A 22039-nucleotide genomic window follows, 5' to 3' on the forward strand; every position below is an offset into this window, starting at 1 on the left:
AGGCCCAGTGGAAGCTGTTGATAACGACAATCACATCGAATGCCTGGATCTGCATCTCTCAAATATTACTTTGAACTCCTACCGAGGGACCCCACCGGAGATTACACTCGCCAGGTTCTTTCTTGCTAGAGCAAAGGAGCTGAGTGTACTGAGGTTGAACACGCATTTAACTAGGAAAGATCAATGGTATGATCAGCAGAGCCGGCTGGTACTGTTGAATGGAAGTGCCTCCAAAAATGCCGAAGTTCATATGGGAAGAACATATGGCAAAGCAATTGGAAATCATTGTGTCAAACCCATACATGACTTGTCAGCGGCTGATCCCTTTTTAGAAATGATGCAGCTTGCAATGTTTGAATTTGGGCGTTGTAATCGTTGAATTTGAACCTTGCAATATTTATGGTATTTGTTATATTGAACTGTTTCTGTTCTCTTGTCTCAACGCAAACAGTTCATCTGGGTGAACCGCATGTCCTACATCGCACACACCTTGATCTGGCTAACCATTTCTTTTGTGTTGCCTAATCACAAACAGTTCATCTGAGTGAATTGTATGCTATACATCGCACACACCTTGATCTGGCTGACCGTTTATTTTGTGTTGCCTAATCAAAAACAGTTCATCCGAGTGAACCGTATGCTGTACATCGCACACACCTTCATCAGGCTTCCCGTTTCTTTTGTTCCAACTCATCGAAAATGGTTAATTAAACTGAACCGTATGCCCTGAATCGCACACACAACTAAAATATGAACCGTGTTTGATGCATCCATCATCGCAAAAGTTTTGCGCCTTTTTTACGGTTTTTTACACCATCGTTTGCGATTATTGCATCGCACACAGTTTCGTCGAAGGGTCTCTGATCGTAGTGTCGCGTTAGCAGCATCCTGCAGTAGTGGGACGAGCCAAGGAACCAACCATCAGTGACCATCCCTATGGCTGCTAGTGATCATGCATATTCTCATGCTTTGGTCTGGATACGGCCCCCGTGGGATGGGTAAATTTAAGGGACAATTGCATTTTTACCCCTAGTTGGTTCCTACCCACGAATTTTGCCCTTACTTTTCGAGCTTGCTCAGTTTTGCCCTTACTTTTTCCGTCATGGTCCCTCGAGTGCCCTTTGACCGTTTGATCAAAACTTTGAAAATTCATAACTAATTCATATGAACTCAGAAAAATGCAAATAAGATATCAAAGTGTTCAGATAAACATTACCTTTATGTGCATATCATTTGCACTCAGGACAAAAGCAGCCTTTAAACTACCTGAGGTAATTAATGATATTAACATTATTAAAAATAAAAAGGTATAAACAATATTTTTTTCATGAATAAAAATTACATGCAAATGTAGGTGATGTTTTCTGAACATCGAGATATCTTATTTGCATTTTTCTGAGTTCGTATCATCTTGTTAAGAATGTTCTAACGACTTTGACCATTATTTGGAAACTTCATAACAAGTTGATACGAACTCAGAAAAATGCAAATAAGATATCAGGATGTTCAGAAAACATCACCTACATTTGCATGTAATTTTTATTCATGAAAAAATATTGTTTATACCTTTTTATTTTTAATAATGTTAACTACCTCGGGTAGTTTAAAGGGTGCTGTTGTCCTGAATGCAAATGATGTGCACATAAAGGTAATGTTTATCTGAACATTTTGATATCTTATTTGCATTTTTCTGAGTTCATATGAATTAGTTATGAATTTTCAAAGTTTTGGTCAAACGGTCAAAGGGCATTCGAGGGACCTCGACGGAAAAAGTAAGGGCAAAACTGAGCAAGCTCGAAAAGTAAGGGCGAAACCCGTGGGTAGCAACCAACTAGGGGTAAAAATGCAATTGTCCCTAAATTTAACGTTGATGTGGAAACGGGGAAATAATGATGAGAAAGGAGGCGCTGTGGTCGTTGCTGAAGGAAATATAACCTAGAGGCAATAATAAAGTTGTTATTTTATATTTCCTTATATCATGATAAATGTTTATTATTCATGCTAGAATTTTATTAACCGGAAACTTGATACATGTGTGGATACATAGACAAAACACCGTGTCCCTAGTAAGCCTCTACTAGACTAGCTCGTTAACCAAAGATGGTTAAGTTTTCTAACCATAGACATGTGTTGTCATTTGATGAACGAGATCACATCATTAGGAGAATGACGTGATGGACAAGACCCATCCGCTAGCTTAACATATTGATCGTTCAGTTTTATTGCTATTGCTTTCTTCATATCAAATACATATTTCTTCGACTATGAGATTATGCAACTCCCGGATACCGGAGGAATACCTTGTGTGCCATCAAACATCACAACATAACTTGGTGATTATAAATGCTCTACAAGTATCTACGAAGGTGTTTGTTGGGTTGGCATAGATCGAGATTAGGATTTGTCACTCCGAGTATCGAAGAGGTATCTCTGGGCCCTCTCGGTAATATACACATCATAAGAAGCCTTGCAAGCAAAGTAACTAATGAGTTAGTTACAGGATGATGTATTACAGAACGAGTAAAGAGACTTGCCGGTAATGAGATTGAACTAGGTATGAAGATACCGACGATCGAATCTCGGGCAAGTAACATACCGATGACAAAGGGAATAATGTATGTTGTAATTATGGTTCGACCGACAAAGATCTTCATAGAATATCTAGGAACCAATATGAACATCCAGGTTCCGCTATTGGATATTGACCGGAGAAGTGTCTCGGTCATGTCTACATAGTTCTCAAACCCGTAGGGTCCGCACGCTTAATGTTCGATGACGATTTTGTATTATATGAGTTATGTGATTTGGTGACCGAATGTTGTTCGGAGTCCCGGATGAGATCACGGAAATGACGAGGAGTCTCGAAATGGTTGAGAGGTAAAAATTGATATATAGTACGATAGTATTCGGACACCGGAAGTGTTCCGGGGGTACCGGGTACATATCGGCGGGTCGCCGGAAAGGGTTCCGGGCACCCCCCCCCCCCCCCGGGGGCAACTATATGGGCCTAATGGGCCAAGAGAGGGACATATCAGCCCCTAAGGGGCTGGTGCACCCCCATATAGGCCGAAATAGGAGGAGAAATAAAGAGGGGAAGGGAGAAGGAAAGGGGAGGATTCGGCCTCCCCGTTCCTTCCCCCCCCCCCCCTCTTTCCTTTCCCCTTCGATGAATAAGGAAAGGGGGCGAATTGGGGAGGAACCCCAAGTAGAATTTGGCCTACTTAGAGCGTCCCCTTGGCTGCTCCCTCTCCCTCCCACCTATATATATGAGGGGAGGAAGGCGCCTAGAACACACAACGACATCTGTTAGCCGTGTGCGGCGCGTCCCTCCACATATTACACCCTCGGTCATATCTTCGTAGTGCTTAGGCGAAGCCCTGCGCGGATCACTTCACCATCACCGTCACCATGCCGTCGTGCTGACGGAACTCATGTCCCTCGACACTTTGCTGGATCAAGAGTTCGAGGGACGTCATCAAGCTAAACGTGTGCAGAACTCGGAGGTGTTGTACGTTCGATGCTTGATCGATCGGAACGAGAAGAAGTTCGACTACATCAACCGCGCTGTCAAACGCTTTGGCTTTCGGTCTATGAGGGTACGTAGACACACTCTCCCCCTCTCGTTGCTATGCATCTCCTAGATAAATCTTGAGTGAGCGTAGGATTTTTTTTCAAATTGTATGCTACGTTTCCCAACAGTGGCATCCGAGCAGGGTTTATGCGTAGATGATATGCACGAGTAGAAAACAAAGAGTTGTGGGCGGTGATCATCATATAGCTTACCACCAATGTCTTTTTTTGTTTCGGCGGTATTGTTGGATGAAGCGGCCCGGACCAACCTTACATGACCACGTTCATGAGACCGGTTCCACCGACAGACATGCAACTAGTTTTGCATAAAGGTGGTTGGCGGGTGTCTATTTCTCCTACTTTAGTTGAATCGAATTTGACTGCGTCCGGTCCTTGTTGAATGTTAAAACAACAAACTTGATAAATCACCGTTGTGGTTTTGATGCATAGGTAAGAACGGTTCTTGCTAGAAGCCCGTAGCAGCCACGTAAAACTTGCAACAAGGAAGTAGAGGACGTCTAACTTCTTTTTGCAGGGCATGTTGTGAAGTGACATGGTCAAGACATGATGTGATATATGTTGTTGTATGAGATAATCATGTTTTGTGAAAGTTATCGGCAACTGGCAGGAGCCTTATGGTTGTCGCTTTATTGTATGAAATGCAAATGCCATGTAATTGCTTTACTTTATCACTATGCATTAGCGATAGTTGTAGAAGCAATAGTTGATAAGACGACCGCGACGCTATGATGGAGATCAAGGTGTCAAGCCGGTGACGATGGAGATCATGACGGTGCTTCGGAGATGGAGATCAAAGGCACATGTCGGGTGGTAGGTGCGACATATGCCAACGGGTGGCTTATCATTGTGGGAGCCAGTAAGACATCGCCGGTGCCTGGAAACGGGATAAGGCGAAGACATGCTCACCGGCGGATCTTACCCAGGTTCGGGGCTCTCCATGGAGATAACACCCCTAATCCTGCTCTGCGGGGTCTCCGCATGATCACTAGATCAACACAAGTAGCTACAAGTGCTCCTTGAGCTGTTTGGCTAGAGGAGGAAGAAAGGCAAGGCTAGCTCTCCTCTTCTCTCTACGTGGTGTGTAAAACTATCTCAGAGATCCACCCTTTGCATGGGTGCCCTGGGGGTTTATATAGGCCTACCCCCAGGGATACAATGGTAATCCGGCTGGGGGCGGGTCCCAGCCGGCAGTGTCTGTGTTCGCCGGCTTCTCCGCCGGCCGTTGGGGACCGCCGACTGGTGGGTCCCGCCGGCTGCCGGCTTCTTGGTCGACAGGCCGGCCCCACCGCCTGGGGGTCTTGTCGGTGGCTGGTTACTGTTGCCTCGCCCCTGATGACGAGGGCTTTGTCGAGGTAAGCATGGCTACAGTGCCGCCGCCTGGTGGGCTCTCACTGTAGCCTTACCTCGTCTTGTCTCCTTAATGATGCACATACTTCAAGGGAGGGAGGTAGCCGGCTATTGGGAGTCGGCTACGCCCCAGGCCGACTAGGGGAGGCTGGGCCGCCTTCGAGCGTCTCTCTGGCTGTAGGGGCCCGCCGCCCGCGGGCCGTACTGGCGCCTGTCGTGGGTGGCGCACGGTCAGCAACAGTGTCGCGCCGGACGAGGGATGGCTGACCCGTACGGCGCACCGTGGCCATGCGTGCTCTGGGATTCGGGGGTGGCAGGCTGTACTGTGGCCATGCCCCGTCTCATCACCGTTATGTGGGTGCAGCCCTTGAGGGTGCAGTCTTGGCCGGCTTCCGGGAGTCGGTCTTCTTGCGGCCGGCTTTTCGGAGTCGGTCTTCTTGTGGCCGGCTTCTGGGAGTTGGTCTTCTTATGGCCGGCTTCTGGGAGTCGGCCATCTTATGGTCATCTTCGGGAAGGTCTTTGAGGTCGGGTCGCCTTCCGGTAGTCGGCCTGTGAGATAGCCGACCAGGGGAAGGCGGCCCTGTGTTTTGGATGCTTGAAGGCCCGATCGGCCTGATAATTTTTCAAAGAGCCAGGGGGAGTCGGTTAGGCTACCCGTGGCCATTTACTCCGACAGTAGTCCCCGAAGCTGGTTGGGCTTCGAGGCTGAGAAGAGGACGAGAAGCTCGGTCAGCTTCCTATCTTGAAGAGCCAGCAGCCAGGAGCCGGCTTCGGTTGGGTGCGCCATTTTGGTGAGATTTTGAAGTCTGAAGGCGGGAGTCGGCTGGGGCGCACGCCAGGTTGCGGGCCGGCCGCTCGCCGCCCGCGCGCCATGTGGCACCCTCCGGCTGAGAAAAGCCTGCCAGCCCACGCGCGTGACGGGACGCCACCGCAGGCCAGGGCCCACCACTCCCACGCCTAGGCCGAGGCGAGGATTCTCTGTGGCCCAAAGCGGGCAGCTCGCCATCCGACGGCAGTTTCTGCACGTCGTTAGGGCGCAATAATCGCGGGACGTGGGGGAATGGGCGTAGTTAATCCCACGTTCCCCCCCCCCCACGCCTCGCCTCCTCGGCTGCGCCGCACGAGGCTATAAGTAGGAGGAGGAGGGGGAGCGGCTGGCGCTCGCACGCTCACCCTCGCTCCACCATCTTCTTCCTTTCCTTCTCCGCCGCAGCAGCCCTTCGCTGCCGCGCCGTCCCTCTAGTCTTCTCACTACCCCGCAGCTTCGCCACCGCGGGGTCATGGTTTCGCCGTCACCGCGCTCTTTCTCGTCAGCTTCCCGCCGTCATGCAGCACCGCGGAGACTGGGACGGCTCGAACGTCCACGCGGACCACATTGACTTCCTCCGCAAGACGCGGCGGCTGCCCGGCGAGGACCAGTTGCGGGTCCGTCTTGCGCCGAAGAAGGAGATCTCGCCGGCGCCGGAGGAAGGCGAGCGGGTAATCTTCCGCTCGCACTTCCTGCGCGGCCTCGGCCTGCCCGCGAGTGCCTTCTTCCGCTCCTTCCTCGAATTCTACCAGCTCCAGCCGCACCACCTCACTCCAAACACGGTGGTGCAGCTGGCCGCCTTCGTCACTCTGTGTGAGGGCTTCCTCGGCGTCCTTCCCACCCTCGAGCTCTGGGGGGAATTCTTCCAATCCAAGCTTGGCACCCGCATGTAGGGCGTGCCGGCTCAGAGCGGCGCCTTCATCGCGGTGCGGAGGCCGGCAACCGACACCCCTTCCCTGCCATCACGCTGATCCAGTCGGTGAAGCTCTGGCAGAAATCGTACTTCTATGTGAAGAACGTTGCCCTGCAAGGCGACTACGTCAATTTGCCGGCTTACGTAGCCGGCCCACCGGCTGGGAGGCGGCCCCAGTGGTCCTATCGGGCCAGGACGCTGTCGCCGGCTGGAGCCGCCGCCGTCGCCCGACTCCGGGTAATGATCCAGTCGGAGGGCCTGACTGGGCCCGGCCTGCTGGCCGCCTACGTGGTGCGCCGGGTGCTCCCGCTTCAAGGCCGCCCTCATTTGATCTGTCAAATGAGCGGCCAACTCGATCCGAGTCGGATGTGCACCAAGGAGATGCCTCATGACAAGGTGGCTCACATGGTGAACTATCTCGCGAACTGCAAGCTCTCCGCAGAGTGGCAGTTTGGCAAGGAGCCGTACTCCCGTGCCAATCCCCCGCCTATGGTATGCTTTCTTTATCTTCTCTTCTTTATTTTGTCACCAAGTTTTTCTTGGCCAACTCTGACCAGTCGGCACGTCTTGGCAGAGCCCTCTCCTTCGACCTGCGGCCGGGTCAGCGGGGGCGGATCACCAATTTCTCCACGACCGGGTGGAGCATGACTTGGAGGACCTCGACTTGGGGGCGGCCTCTATGGACGATAACACCGAGGCAGGAGGCGGCGAAGCAGGCGGCTCCGGGCTTGGAGCCAGCTTCGACGACTGGCCGGACGACGACGAGACGGAAATCGTCCCGCGCCGCCAGCCGGCGTCCGACCATGGCGCGGGTTCATCCGTCGCGCCGCCTGCTCGAGGCGACGCGCAGAAGCGTCGGGCCGCGTCGGGCTTGTTCGGCAGTCGGCCGAAGAAGCCCAAGAGCGGGGCGGCGGCGACCAGGCGGGATGAGGCGGCCGCGAAGGAAGCCCGCTTCCACAAGGTGGTGAAGCAGCCGCAAAAGGTTTCGGCGTAAGTGTCGATTCTTTTGCATATTCCTTCTTCTTTTCTTGTCGATTTCTGAATCCTTGTCCTGACTTATCAAACAGGGCTCCGCTTTCTCTTGAGCGGATCACTGCCGCCTCCGTGGTTGGATCGGCGGGAGGATCCGCAAGCACCCGCCGCGTGGACCCCCGTGCCAAGCTTCAAGCGGCAACAAAGCGGAACGCGCGGGAGGAGCGGGAGGCGGAGGAGCTAAGGGCGGCCGCTACCAAGGCGGCACAGGAGATGGCGGAGGAGTCGGCGAAGGCACAAGCCGACGCGGCGGCCAAGGCTCAGGCGGAGGCTGCAGCCGCAGCAGCAGCGGCGGGGGCCTTGCTTGTCACCCCCCTGCGTGATGTGGCGCCCGAGATCCCGGAGCCCCCGTCGGAGGAAGCCGGTGGCGACCTTCCGGGGATGGAGAGGAGGAGGACGATATCGTCGTCCGGGAGAGGGAGGCGGCACTGCCATCGCCGACTGGGGCGGACCGACGCGGTCGGCTTGACGCGCCGCCCGTGCGGCCGGCTGGAGGTGAGCCGGCTGTGAGGACGGACCTGGTGGTCCGGTCGCCATCACGCCAGCGTGCGGGGAAGGCGACTTCGGCGCCGGACCTGCAGAAGGCCGCGGGCTCTAGCTCGTCGACCCAGGATCTGGAGACCGCCAGCGCTAGCTCGGGGTGGACGCCGGGTGGTGGGACGGCCGTGGTGAACATGGCGGCGCAAGAAGTCCGCAGCCGGCTTCAGTCCCAGGCCGCCGTGTTGAGGCAGTACAATGAAGAGTTCCTCGCGACACGGGCGGCCATTCGGGTGAGTCTTCCCGCTTTTCTGTTTCTTGATCTTGATTTCTTCTGTGGGGGCGCGTCAGCGCACCCACTGGGTGTAGTCCCCGAGTTCCGAGTCGGCTGCTGAGCAAGCGGCTTGGAACTTCTTAGTAGAGTTTGATTGCTTATCTTGCTCTTGTTCGCTTCTTTGTCCGACTTGCAGGACTACCATAACCTCCGCGCGGCTGCCTTCAACTCCCAGGCTCGGGAGCTGACCCAGAAGACCGCTGGTCTAACTGAGAGCCCGAGTAAGTGCTTCATCTTTTATCTCACGTGGGGGCGCGTCAGCGCACCCACTGGGTGTAGTCCCCGAGATTCCGGCCGACTGCTGAGCAGTCGGGTCGGATCTTTCCTGGCGACTTCTTTCTTATTACTTTTTTCTTCTTTGCCATAACTGCAGAGGCCAGTGCCAGCCTGAGGGAGCAGCTGGGTGGGACCCAGACCGCCCTTCGCGCCAAGGAAGCCGAGTTCGATGCCTTGGTTCAGGAGCGTGACCGCTTGGTCAGGAGGCTGGCCGACCAGGAGGAGAGCCACAAGGCGGCCCTGAAGGCGGTGCAGGACAGCGAGGCCGCCCTCCAGGCCGAGTACGAGACTGAGGCGGCAAGCTGGGCTGAGGCAAGGCAGTCGCTGATCAGCGGCTACGGCCAGATCGAAGACTTGGTTGATGGTAGGCCACCTTCTTCTTCGTTTCTTGCTTGCCGCTTGCCATTTAGTCCATTCTCTGACGGTGTGTTTTTTCTCTTCCTTTCTTTCTTATGCAGAGTACTTCCCTGGTTACTCTACCGCCGCCAACCAGGTCGTCGAGGCCCACCGCGAGGCACGAAGGCAAGCCGGTGTGGAGATCTCGCCGAATGCTCGTCGGTCGCTTGAGGAGCAGCTTCTCGCGATCCAAGCCTGCCTCCAGCCGGCTCACCGCATGCTCCGCCGTCTTCAGCGCGTTGGGGCGCAAGTGCTGGCCGCCCTCTGGCCCGGCGAGGCGATTCCCCGTACCCCCAGTCGGACTACCGACTGGCTGGAGGTAGCGGTTGGCCGCTTCGAGGCCTGGAAGGCTTCTGCAGCTCGGTCAGGCGCCAGGCGGGCACTGGAGTTCGTCAAAGCCTGGTATCCCGAGTTGAGCTTGGACCAGCTGGCCACCTGGCGGCAGGAGGCCGACGAGGAGTTGGAGGCAGTGCGGCCGGATATCATCCAGCGGGCCTCGGCAATCTCTGACTACACCGACACCAGCGCCTTTGCTCCTGAGGTGGATGATAACGGCATTGCTTAGCCGGAGGAGTGGTTCGGGCTGAACCCGGCGGATGGTGAGGACTCGGCGAAGGAGATCGATTCCAGCGACGAGGGCGAAGAGGATGAGGGAGAGGATGGTGAAGACGTCGTGCCAGATGGTGGAGCAGCCGGCCAGCCTCAACTTGATCGTGCCTCCAGCAACAAGGCACGTGCGAGCACGCCGCCTGCAGCCGGTGATGATCAAGCCGAGACTCGCTAGCCGGCCACTCCTCCCGCCGGTACTGCCGTCTCGACCGACCAGCCCGGCTCGCCTGTTGTGCCCTTAGCCTGATCCGCCGCCTTTGCTTTCCTGTTTATTGCTCTTCGAACAATATTTTGTTAAGTTTGCGCAGTTCCACCCACTGGCGGTGTATTCAAATTATGTTGACTGCCGGCCTGTTGAAGGCCTTTTGTGTAAATATAATCATGCATGTGTTTGGCTTCCCATTGTTCTTGCTTTTCATCCTTTGGTTGTTTCCTTTGCCGCCCTCCCTTGGTCACCGCCTTCCCAGCCGGACAGCTGCTCTGCAGTCTATGGCTGGAGAAGTGCTTGGCCGGTTGGGAGGGCAAGTACTCTAGCTTTCTTGGATTGTAGCAAAGTGAATGGGAAGCCGGCCAGCCGGCTGTTCTGTCAGCCGGTAGGCGTGGTGGGAGGCCGGCTTGTGTTATATAGGTTCGTTAGTCCTTAGACGTTGTTCGTGTGGGCATCCTTTCCTGCCTTTGGCTCTTGCCAGTCGGAAAGTCGGTTCTTTGAGCTGCGACTTTCAATAAGAGAGGGCTCGGGTGCTGGCACACTACTTGTCTGACTGCAGGTAGAACTTTAATATAACTCAAGGCGGCAAGTCCACGGGCCGACTGGTCGAACCCGGTGCCGGACAGAAAATCAGATGTAATAGTACATTCATAGGTATGACACTCGTCATTCATAGATAAAAGAGGGTAGTCCCCGAGTGCGCCTCGGGGGGCCCGTTGTCTTGTAGTTAATACAAAAGGTAGCGTGGTACATACTACTTTTAACTGTAAAATCTTCTCAGGAGATTGGCGTTCCATGGTCGTTCCGACTCCTTGCCGAAATCATCCCTCTTGCGTGCCTTCGGCTTCTGTGCGTCGATTAGGTAGTAGGAGTCGTTGCCTAGGGCCTTGCTGATGACGAATGGGCCTTCCCAAGGGGCCGAGGGCTTGTGCTGGCCGGCTGTTCGCTGGATCAGCCGGAGCACAAGATCGCCTTCTTGGAAGGATCTTGGTTTGACCTTCCGGTTGTGGTAACGGCGCAAACCCTGCTCGTAGATGGCGGACCGACTGAGTGCTAACAGCCGGCCCTCTTCCAGCAGGTCGACACCGTCTTCTCACACTTCCTTGGCCTCCGCCTCCATGTACATGGTGACCCGAGGCGAGTCGAACTCGATGTCAGTTGGGATGACAGCCTCGGCACCATATACAAGGAAGAAAGGAGTGAAGCCGGTTGACTTGTTCGGGGTAGTACGCAGACTCCAGAGGACAGCCGGCAGCTCATCGAGCCAGCAGCCGGCCGAACGCTCCAGTGGTACGAACAGTCGGGGCTTGATGCCGGAGAGGATGAGGCCGTTTGCTTGCTCGACCTGGCCGTTTGACTGCGGGTGGGCAACGGACGCTAAGTCCAGTCGGATGCCCTGTGTCGCGCAGAAACGTGCCAGTGCTCCCTTGGCAAAATTCGTGTCGTTGTCGGTGATGATGCTGTGTGGTATACCATACCGGGTGGTCATATCTGTGATGAATGTCACGGCAGTCGGCCCGTTCAGCTTCTTGATTGGCTTCGCTTCAATCCACTTGGTGAATTTGTCCACGGCGACAAGCAGATGTGTCCTACCGCCACGCGCCGTCTTGAATGGGCCCACCATGTCCAGCCCCCAGACGGCAAAGGGCCAGGTGAGGGGGATGGTATTGAGTGCAGAAGCCGGCAGGTGTTGCTTGGAGCTGAAGACTTGGCACCCTTTGCAGCATTTAACTAATTCCTTGGTGTCTTCCAAAGCAGTCGGCCAGAAGAAACCATGGCGGAAAGCTTTCACGACAAGTGATCTTGAGGCCGCGTGGTGGCCGCATTCGCCTTGGTGGATATCCTTGAGGATTGCTATGCCCTTTTCTGGCTCGACGCAGCGCTGGAAGACTCCAGTGACGCTACGATTAACATGTTCTTTGTTTATTATTGTGTATGCTCCGGCTCGGCGTTGAACTTGTCTTGTCGAGATCTCATCAGTCGGCAGCTCTCTGCTTACTAGGAAGTTGAGGATGGGTTGGGCCCATGATGGAGCTGTGATTTCTTCTATTGTCAATACGGCTACCGTGACCCGGGTGGGTGGGTTGGGTGGTGAAGAGTTGGAGTCGGCCACCGCCTGTTGTGTCGTTGCAGTCCCCGGGCCGACTGCTGCAGTCCCCGGGCCGACTGCTGCAGTCCCCGGGCCGGGTTCTGAAGTCCCCGAGCCGGGTGCGACTATGGCAGTCCCTGGGCCGCCTGTCGAAGTCCCCGAGCCGCCTGCTGGGTTCCCCAAGTCGGATCCGACTGCATCAGGGGCAGGCGGTACGAAGATGGAGTCTGATTCTGGAGACGGCTTGACAGACGGTTTGAGGAGGCGTTGGAGAGAGACGCCGGTTGGTATAGCTTGTCGGGTGGAGCCGATCCGTGCCAGGGCATCTGCTTGCTCGTTGTCGGCCCGTGGCACGTGGAGGAATTCGCATCCTTCAAAGTATCCGCTGATTTGCTGGACGTGGAATCGATAGCTCGCCATGTTTGCGTCCTTGGCGTCCCAGTCGCCGGATGACTGCTGGACTACCAAATCCGAGTCGCCATAGCACAGGATCCAGCGTATACCAGAGCCCGTGTATGAGCGCCTCGTACTCGGCCACATTGTTGGAGGCGGCAAAATGAATTTGCAGTGTGTATCTGAGTTTGTCGTCCTTGGGAGAGGTGAGGACGATGTCGGCTCCCAAGCCGGTGCGCATCTTGGATCCATCGAAGTGCATCCGCCAATGAGTGGAGTCGGGAGCCGGCGGTAGGTACTGGGTCTCGGCCCAGTCGACAAGGAAGTCGGCCAATGCTTAGGACTTGATGGCGGTGCGGGGCTGGTAGAAGATCGTGTAAGGAGCCAGCGCAATGGCCCACTTAGCGACCCGACCGGATGCATCCCGGCTGCCTATGATCTCGGCAAGCGGGGCAGTGCATACGACCGTGATGGGATGCTCTTGAAAGTAGGGCTTCAACTTCTTGGCAGCAAAGTACACTCCATAGCACATCTTCTGGTAGTGCGGGTAGTTTTGCTTCGAGGTGGACAGTACTTCGCTCAAATAATATACCGGCCTCTGGACTAACTGAGCCCGGCTTTCTTCTGGGCGTTGGACCACGATAACTGTACTCGGCTAGTCGCGGCAATGTAAAGGAGCATGGGCTCTTTCTCAGTCGGTGCTGCCAGGACAGGCGGTGTGGTCAGCATCTTCTTCAACTCGTGGAAAGCTTGGTCTGCTTGGTCGTTCCACTCGAAGTGGGTGGACTTCTTCATGAGTCGGTACAGGGGGAGAGCCTTCTCTCCTAGCCGGCTGATAAAGCGGTTTAGGGAGGCCAGGCACCTGGTAAACTTCCGAACGTCTCGCAGCTTGGCAGGAATCTCCATTCTTTCTATGGCCTTGATCTTCACTGGGTTGCACTCGATGCGCGTTCGGAGACCAAAAAGCCTAGAAGTTGGCCGGCTGGTACTCCGAACACGCATTTCTCAGGGTGGAGCTTGATCTGAAACCGGCGCAAGTTGGCAAATGTTTCTCTGAGATCTTCCAGCAGGGTGCCGCACTTCTCCGTCTTCACCACAATATCGTCTACATAGACGTGGGCATTTCTGTCGAGTTGCTTGAGGAGGCATTTCTGCATGCAACGCTGAAAAGTGGCACCGGCATTTCTCAAGCCGAATGTCATAGTCAGGTAGCAGAAAGCTCCGAATGGTGTGATGAAGGCGGTCTTCAGGCGGTCGGCTGGATCCAACTTGATCTGGTGGTAGCCTGAGTAAGCATCCAAGAAACTCAACAGCTCGCATCCGGCTGTGGAGTCTATCACTTGATCGATTCGTGGTAACGCAAACGGATCTTTGGGGCATGCTTTGTTGAGGCTGGTGTAATCTATACACATACGCCATTTATTGTTTTTCTTCAACACCAGGACCGGGTTGGCAAGCCATTCTGGAAAAAACACCTCCATAATGAAGCCGGCTGCCAGGAGCCGGGCTATCTCTTCTCCTACGATCCTTCTCTTCTCCTCCGACAGTCGGCGGAGAGGTTGCTTGACTGGTTTTGCGTCCGCTCGGATGTGTAGCTTGTGCTCGGCGAAATCCTTCGGAACACCCGGCATGTCCTTTGGGGACCATGCAAAGATGTCCCGATTCTCACGGAGGAAGTCGACGAGCTCGCCTTCCGATTTGCTGTCCAGGTTTGCACCAATGATAGCAAACCTCTCTGGGTTCTCCGGGTCCAGAGGTATCTTCTTTGTTTCCTTGGCCAGCTGGAAGGAGCCTTGAGCATCATATTCCTTGGGGTTAGGGGACAGGGCCGGCTGCTTGCCGGCCATGGCCACGACTCGGTCCAGCATCTTCTTCTCTTCAGCAATCACGAGGGACTCGGCCAGCCGGCTGCTGGCTGCAGCACACTCGGAGGATTTCTTGTAGTCTCCGGCTATGGCGATGATCCCCTTTGAACTCGGCATCTTCATCTTGAGGTAGGCGTAGTGGGGCACAGCCATGAACTTGGCCAGGGCAGGTCAGCCAAGCAATGCGTGGTAAGGGCTCTCTAGATCCACTACTTCAAACCAGATCGCTTCTCGGTGGAAGTGATCCTTGTCTCCGAAGAGAACATCCATCTTGATCTTGCCGATTGGGGAACAGGACAGGCTGGGTACGATGCCATGGAACATAGTCCGGCTTGGCATGAGTTGCTTCGTCTTGAGGTTCAACTTCTCCATGGTGTCGCGGTACAGTATGTTGATGCTGCTTCCACCGTCAATCAGCACACGGGAGAAACGGGCAGCTCGCCTCTCTGTCGCGAGGGTGGCGTCCAACACCAATGCATAAGAGCCGGGAGACGGCATCACCTCTGGGTGATCGGCCCGGCTCCAGCTGATAGGCTTCTCAGACCAATGCATAAACTCGGGGTTGTTGGAGGCGACCGCGTTGACTTCTTGGTGCTGTCGGCGCCGACTGCGCTTGTCTTCAATTTGGCTTGTGAAGACGACGTAGGCGGCGTGCTCATCTGGGAACTCATCTTGAATGGCTCCGACTGCTGGTCGAGCAGCCGGCTACTGAGGGGCTGGAGGCGGCGGGCCAGCAGGTGGAGGCGGCAGCAGCCCCTCGCCCTCGGAGATCCGCGTGAGCCAATGGCACTTCCGGGTCGTGTGGTTGGACGGCTTCGCGCCGCTGTGGAACTTGCAGGGGCATCAAGGGTTTGCTCATAGGAGAAAGCCGGCTGCCAAGCCGGCCTGCCGCCCTTCTGCTTCTTGGGCGCGGGCCGCTCTTCGGGCTGTTCGTCTTTGACGGTGGCTACTTGCCGACTGGTGGAAGGTGGCATAGGGGCCTTGCGCTTGTTGTCGTTCTGGTAAGGGCGTCGGTTGGAGTCACCAGTCGGCGTCTTGGGAGCCGGAGCGAGCACCTTTCTAGAGGCGTCCACTCGAAGCTCGGTCTTCATCGAAGAGTCGGCCGTGGCGTACTTGTCTGCTATGATCAGCAGCTCGTCGAGGGTAGTGGGCTCGTCGCAGAGGAGTCGGTGCTTGAGGAGGGTGCCCTCTCGGCACACGGCGGTGAAGTACTCTATGACTTGAACCTCGTGCACCCCCTCGCAGGAGTTGCGGAGCTCGGCCCAACGCGTGAGGTAGTCGCGAGTTGATTTGCTGGGCCCTTGGACGCACAAGGAGAGCTGGCGGGGCTTGGGAGGCCACTTGTATGTGCTGGTGAAGTTGCGGATGAAGACTTCCGTGAAGTCTAGCCAGCTATTGACGCTGAAGGGCTTGAGGATGTTCAGCCAGGTGCGTGTCGTGCCTTGAAGCATGAGCGGGACGTACTTCACGGCAACGCGCCTGTTGCCGTTTGCTATGCTGACTGCGGTGGAGTAGCCGATCAACCAGTCTTCCGGCTTCACGGAGCCGTTGTATTTTGGCGTGTCTCTTGGGAGTGAGAACCCTTTAGGGAAGGGCTCGTGCGGATGCGGGGGCCAAAGCAAGGCGGGCCGACATCATCTTCTTCCTCTAGCGCCAGGGATCGCGCTAGGCGATCGATCCGGTGGCGGGCGTCATTATTGTCGACTCCTTCGCGGTGGCCTAGTCGGCCGCCGAGAGTCAGATGCGTGACAGGCGGCGGGGTGGGATATCTCTCCCCACGAGGCGGGGGAGGAGGCGGATTGCCTTGTCATTCCACAGCTCGGGGGCGGCCTTCTGCGTCGCGCTAAATGGTGAGCCGAGTCCGACTGCGGCTAGCAGCCGGCTCCTTGTCTTTTCTTGCGCGGGCGCCGCTTGCAGTCGGCGTCCGGGATGTCGCACCGTGCTCTCGGCGTGGGGGAGGACTTTCAGCACGGGCGCCGGCTTCATGTCGCTCTGCGGCCGCGTCGATCAGTTGCTGGATGCGTCTAGTCATGTAGGGGAGCTCGTCGGCCCCCAGCCCGTTCAGCTCGTCTACGGCCGCCTGAGCCGCACGCAGGTTCTCGAGCGGCGTGGCGTAGACTGGGCGGTCTGCTCCCAGCATGCTGGCGATGGCCGCGCCGCGCTTCTTGATGAGGCCGGCTCGGCTCGGCCCGCCAGGAGGCGGCGTACCGAAGGCGGCGCGGTCTACTTCGCGCTGGTGAGCCTCAGTGAGGCGTCTCATGGATGCTATCTTCTGGCCTTCCGCGACGAGGGCGAGGCGGCGTGCCTCCAGTGTTCCGGCGTCGGCGTCGGCCGGGATGGGGACGGACAAGTCGTGCAGCGCCGCTTGTAGGGCATCGTGGGCGTTCTCGCCTGAGACGGCGACATGGCTGATGACCAGTACCTCAGTGACAGCGCTGCTGCCACTGTCGGCTCGAGGGAGAGGGTCGTCGATGATCACCACGTTGGTGGGGAAGGCGTCAAGCGATGCCGTGTCGGAGTCGACCAGCATCGGGTCAGTGGATCCGACCGACTCCAAGTCCATAGCAAGCTCGCTGGAGACGTGAAGCTGGTCGAGGAGGCTGACGAGGTGGCTCTCGGGGCAGTCTGTGCCCGCGTCGGACGCAGGCTCATCGGAGATGCGAGCCTCGCCAAGAAGATCGACGAGGCAGCTCGCCGCGCAGGCTCGTCGACGCCTTGCAGCGCATCGGGGCAAGCGCCATCAGGCATAGCGGGCTGGCTACGCTCGCGGGGGAGGAAAAGGGTTCCCGTCCAGAAAAGGTCTCCGGACAACGGTGCACCTGGCCCCACGGTGGGCGCCAAATGTCGGGTGGTAGGTGCGACATATGCCAACGGGTGGCTTATCATTGTGGGAGCCAGTAAGACATCGCCGGTGCCTGGAAACGAGATAAGGCGAAGACATGCTCGCCGGCGGATGTTACCCAGGTTCGGGGCTCTCCGTGGAGATAACACCCTAATCCTGCTCTGCGGGGTCTCCGCATGATCACTAGATCAACACAAGTAGCTACAAGTGCTCCTTGAGCTGTTTGGCTAGAGGAGGAAGAAAGGCAAGGCTAGCTCTCCTCTTCTCCCTATGTGGTGTGCAAAACTATCTCAGAGATCCACTCTTTGCATGGGTGCCCTGGGGGTTTATATAGGCCTACCCCTCAGGGATACAATGGTAATCCGGCTGGGCGCGGGTCCCAGCCGTCAGTGTTTGTGTTCGCCGGCTTCTCCGCCGGCCGTTGGGGCCCGCCGACTGGTGGGTCCCGCCGGCTGCCGGCTTCTTGGTCAACAGGCTGGCCCAACCGCCTGGGGGTCTTGTCGGTGGCTGGTTACTGTTGCCTCACCCCTGATGACGAGGGCTTTGTCGAGGTAAGCATGGCTACAATGCCGCCGCCTGGCGGGCTCTCACTGTAGCCTTACCTCGTCTTGTCTCCTTAATGATGTACATACTTCAAGGGAGGGAGGTAGCCGGCTATTGGGAGCCGGCTACGCCCCAGGCCGACTAGGGGAGGCCGGGCCGCCTTCGAGCGTCTCTCTGGCTGAAGGGGCCCGCTGCCCGCAGGCCGTACTGGTGCCTGTCGTGGGTGGCGTCACGGTCAATATGGCAACAGTGCCGCGCTGGACGGGGGATGGCTGACCCGTACGGCGCACCGTGGCCATGCATGCTCCGGGATTTGGGGGTGGCAGGCTGTACTGTGGCCACGCCCCGTCTCATCACCGTTATGTGGGTGCAGCCCTTGAGGGTGCAGTCTTGGCCGGCTTCCGGGAGTCGGTCTTCTTGCGGTCGGCTTCTGGGAGTCGGTCTTCTTGTGGCGGGCTTCTGGGAGTCGGTCTTCTTATGGCCGGCTTCTGGGAGTCGGCCATCTTATGGTCATCTTCGGGAAGGTTTTTGAGGTCGGGTCGCCTTCCGGTAGTCGGCCTGTGAGATAGCCGACCAGGGGAAGGCGGCCTGATAATTTTTCAAAGAGCCAGGGGGAGTCGGTTAGGCTACCCGTGGCCATTTACTCCGACAGCACAAGATGATGATGGCCATATCATGTCACACATTTTTGATTGCATGTGATGTTTATCTTTTATGCATCTTATTTTGCCTAGTATGGCGGTAGCATTATAAGATGATCCCTTAACAAAATTAAGTGTTCTCCTGAGTATGCACCGTTGCGACAGTTCGTCGTACTGAGACACCACCTGATGATCGGGTGTGATAGGCTCTACGTTCACATACAATGGGTGCAAGACAATTTTGCACATGCGGAATACTCGGGTTAAACTTGACGAGCCTAGCATGTACATACATGGCCTCAGAACACTGGAGACCGAGAGGTCGAACGTGAATCATATAGTAGATATGATCAACATAGAGATGTTCACCATTGATGACTACTCCATCTCACGTGATGATCAGACATGGTTTAGTTGATTTGGATCACGTATCATTTAGATGACTTGAGGGATGTCAATCTAAGTGGGAGTTCTTAAGTAATTTGATTAATTAAACTTAATTTATCATGAACTTAGTCCTGATATTATTTGCATATCTATGTCATAGATCAATAGCTCGCGTATAGCTTCCCTGTTTTATTTTTGATATGTTCCTAGAGAAAACTAAGTTGAAAGATGATAGTAGCAATGATATGGACTGGGTCCATGATTTGAGGATTATCCTCATTGCCGCACAGAAGAATTATGTCCTTGATGCTCCGCTAGGTGATAGATCTATTGCAGGAGCAGATGCAGATGTTATGAATGTTTGACAAGATCGGTATGATGACTACTTGATAGTTTAGTGCACCATGCTTTACGGCTTAAAACCGAGACTTTGAAAGTTGTTTTGAAGCCATGGAGCATATGAGATGTTCCAAGTGCTAAAAATGATATTTCAGACTCATTCCCGTGTTAAGAGGTATGAGACCTCTGGCAAGTACTTTGCCTACAACATGGAGGAGAATAGCTCAACTAGTGAGCATGTGCTTAGAATGTCTGGGTACTACAATCGCTTGAATCAAGTGGGAGTTAATCTTCCAGATAAGATAGTGATTGATAGAGTTCTCTAGTCACTATCACCAAGCTAGTAGAACTTCGTCATGAACTATAATGTGCAAGGGATAACAGAAAAGAATCCCGAGCTCTTCGCGATGCTGAAATCTGCGAAGGTAGAAATCAAGAAAGAGCATCAAGTGTTCATGGTTAACAAGACCACTAGTTTCAAGAAAAAAGGGCAAATGAAAAGAAAGGGAACTTCAAGAAGAATGACAAGCAAGTTGCCACTCCCGTGAAGAAGCCCAAAGCTACACCTGAGCATGAAACTGAGTGCTTCTACTGCAAAGGTAATGGTCACTGGAAGTGGAACTACCCCAAATACTTGGCGGATAAGAAGGATGGCAAAGTGAACAAAGGTATATTTGATATACATGTTATTGATGTGTACTTTACTGGTGTTCATAGTAGCCCCTGGGAATTTGATACCGGTTCAGTTGCTAAGATTTGTAACTCGAAACAGGAGTTGCAAAATGAACAGATACTAGTTAAGGGCGGGGTGACGATGTGTGTTGGAAGTGATAACAAGGTTGATAAGATCACCATCACACACTCCCTTTACCTTGGGGATTACTGTTGAACCTAAAATAAATGTTATTTGGTGTTTGCGTTGAGCATGAATATGATTGGATCATGTTTATTGCAATACGGTTATTCATTTAAGTCAAAGAATAATTGTTGTTCTGTTTACATGAATAAAACCTTTTATGGTCATACACTCAATATAAATGGTTTATTGAATCTCGATCATAGTAATACACATATTCATAATATTGATGCCAAAAGATGCAAAGTTGATAATGATAGTGCAACATACTTGTGGCACTGCCGTTTAGGTCATATTGGTGTAAAGCGTATGAAGAAACTCCATGTTGATGGGCTTTTGGAATCACTTGATTATGAATCATTTGATACTTGTGAACCATGCCTCATGGGCAAGATGACTAAAACTCCGTTCTACAGAGCAATGGAGCGAGCTAATGACTTATTGGAAATAATACATACCGATGTATGCGGTCCGATGAGTGTTGAGGCTCGCGGCGGGTATCGTTATTTTCTGACCTTCACGGATGATTTGAGCAGATATGGGTATATCTACTTAATGAAACACAAGTCTAGAACATTTGAAAAGTTCAAGGAATTCTAGAGTGAAGTGGAGAATCATCGTAACAAAAAAATAAAGTTTCTATGATCTGATCGCGGAGGCGAATATTTGAGTTACGAGTTTGGCCTTCATTTAAAACAATGTGGAATAGTTTCACAACTCACGCCACCTGGAACACCACAACGTAATGGTTGATATGTCCATTTTGCATCATGTTTTCCTACTATTATTTATGATGTTTTTATACATAATAATGCTTTTTGGAGTAATTCTAATGCCTTTTCTCTCATAATTTGCAAGGTACACACAAAGAGGGAGAATTCCGGCAGCTGGAAATCTGGACCTGGAAAAGCTACGTCAGTCTACCTATTATGTACAACTCCAAACAAGCTGAAACTTTACGGAGATTTTTTATGGAATATTTGAAGAATATTGGAGCAAATAAGTACCAGAGGGGGCCCACCAGGTGGGCACAACCCACCTGGGCGCGCCAGGGAGCCCAGGCGCGCCCTGGTGAGTTGTGCTCACCCAGGCCCACCTCTAGTGCCCATCTTCTGGTATATAAGTAATTTCGACCTAGAAAAAAAATAAGGAGAGGACATTTGGGACGGAGCGCCGCCGTCTCGAGGCGGAACTTGGGAAGGAGCACTTTTGCCCTCCGGCGGAGCGATACAGCCGGGGGAACTTACCTCCCGGAGGGAGAAATCAACGTCATCATCATCACCAAAAACTCTCCCATCTTGGGGAGGGTAATCTCCATCAACATCTTCAATAGCACCATCTCCTCTAAAACCCTAGTTCATCTCTTGTGTTCAATCTTTGTAAAGGAACTATAGATTGGTGCTTGTGGGTGACTAGTAGTGTTGCTTACATCTTGTAGTTGATTACTATATGGTTTATTTGGTGGAAGATTATATGTTCAGATCCAATATGCTATTTAATACCCCTCTGATCTTGAGCATGGTTATCATTTCTGAGTAGTTACTTTTGTTCTTGAGGTCATGGAAGAAATCATGTTGCAAGTAATCATGTGAACTTGATATGTGTTTGATATTTTGATATTATGTATGTTGTGATTCCCTTAGTGGTGTCATGTGAACGTCGACTACATGACACTTCACAATATTTGGGCCTAAGGGAATGCATTGTGGAGTAGTTATTAGATGATGGGTTGCGAGAGTGACAGAAGCTTAAACCCTAGTTTATGCGCTTTTCCGTAAGGGACCGATTGGGTCCAAAAGTTTAATGCTATGGCTATAATTTATTCTTAATACTTTACTCGTAGTTGTGGATGCTTGTGAGGGGGTTAATCATAAGTAGGAGGTTTGTTCAAGTAAGAACAGCACCTAAGCACCGATCCACCCACATATCAAATTATCAAAGTAGCGGACAAAAATCGAACCAACATGATGAAAGTGACTAGATGAAATTCCCGTGTACCCTCAAGAACGCTTTGCTTACTATAAGAGACCGTTTTATCCTGTTCTTTGCCTCAAAAGGATTGGGATACCTTGCTGCACTTTCTACTATCATTA

This window comes from Aegilops tauschii, chromosome 6, assembly GCF_002575655.3.
Source record: "Aegilops tauschii subsp. strangulata cultivar AL8/78 chromosome 6, Aet v6.0, whole genome shotgun sequence".
Taxonomy (NCBI): Eukaryota; Viridiplantae; Streptophyta; class Magnoliopsida; order Poales; family Poaceae; genus Aegilops; species Aegilops tauschii.